Source organism: Adiantum capillus-veneris, chromosome 30 (genome assembly GCF_014529385.1).
Source record: "Adiantum capillus-veneris isolate H3 chromosome 30, ASM1452938v2, whole genome shotgun sequence".
NCBI classification, from domain to species: domain Eukaryota; kingdom Viridiplantae; phylum Streptophyta; class Polypodiopsida; order Polypodiales; family Pteridaceae; genus Adiantum; species Adiantum capillus-veneris.
In genome coordinates this window covers 20,884,599-20,885,743 of record NC_140960.1, presented here as the reverse complement: position 1 = coordinate 20,885,743, position 1,145 = coordinate 20,884,599, and the positions used below count along the sequence as shown (strand labels likewise).

The window sequence follows — 1,145 nt, the reverse complement described above, 5'->3', positions numbered from 1 at the left end:
TGTCCGACTCCAAAAAAACATAACAAACAGGAAGAGCTCTATGAAGGAGGGAGGAGGGGTAGAGTAGCGCGTCCGTAAGCTATTCCGGAAGCTCAGAGAAAAGGCTGTTGCTAACTCTCTCACCAATTGAAAATCTCTCTCTCTCTCTCTCTCTCTCTCTCTCTCTCTCTCTCTCTTTTTGGTAACCAAAGCAGCTTACAACAAAGTCATACAAACTATCTGTCAGTGAAGGCTCGAGGTTCAAATCTCAACCAATCCTAAAGCTACATATTCTCCACTACCAATGATTGATAATCACTTAGATAATTCCAGTTTTGTTGCCAACATCCAAAGCATCATAATCAGCAGTCAACCTCACATAAGCCTTTTTTTGCCCCTTTGGTGTATCAATGTGTTGACCTTCTTGGTTTGGATGTCATACATCTTCTTCACTGCATCCTTGATTCTCTTCTTATCAGCTCGCACATCGACAGTAAATACAAGGGTATTGTTGTCTTCCATCTTCTTCATGGCTGATTCTGTAGTTAGGGGAAACTTCAATACCTCATAATGGTCAAGTCTTTGTCTATGGGGTGCACTGAGCTTTGGGTATTTGGGGGTACGAGCCTCTTCAAATTCTTGGGCCTGTGGAAAGTAACCGAGGTTCTCACTTTCCGGGTTTTCTTCTTGAGGTGGACATTGGTCTTGAGGGCCTTGGCTGCCTTCGCTGCTTGGGCTTTGGGGTCAAACTTACCTGTTGGACCTTTGGGAGGAGCCATAGCCGCTCGTAGTATCAGCAGTCCCTTGCGATGGCGGCCCTCTCTCTCTCTCTCTCTCTCTCTCTCCCCCGGCGCTGATGGCTAGAGAGAGGCAAAGAAGCCGAGGGATTTTGAACACTTCAAAGAGCATGAATGAAAAAAAAATTGTCTCTAGCTGTCCGAGCCTCTCTCTCTCTCTCTCTCTCTCTCTCTCTCTCTCTCTCTCTCTCTCTCGGTGCTAATGGCTAGAGAGAGGCAAAGAAGCCGAGGGATTTTGAACACTTCAAAGAGCATGAATGAAAAAAAACTTTCTGTAGCTGTCCGCGCCGGCTCGGCGCTAATGGCTACAGAGAGGCAAAGAAGCCGAGGGATTTTGAACACTTCAAAGAGCATGAATGAAAAAAAAAA

General features: G+C 45.9%; 1 pseudogene; it reads right to left on the bottom strand.

The window, feature by feature from the left end:
* Nucleotides 1-227: 227 nt before the first annotated feature.
* On the bottom strand, nucleotides 228-791 carry LOC147417636 (large ribosomal subunit protein uL23 pseudogene; annotated as a pseudogene).
* Nucleotides 792-1,145: the final 354 nt, after the last annotated feature.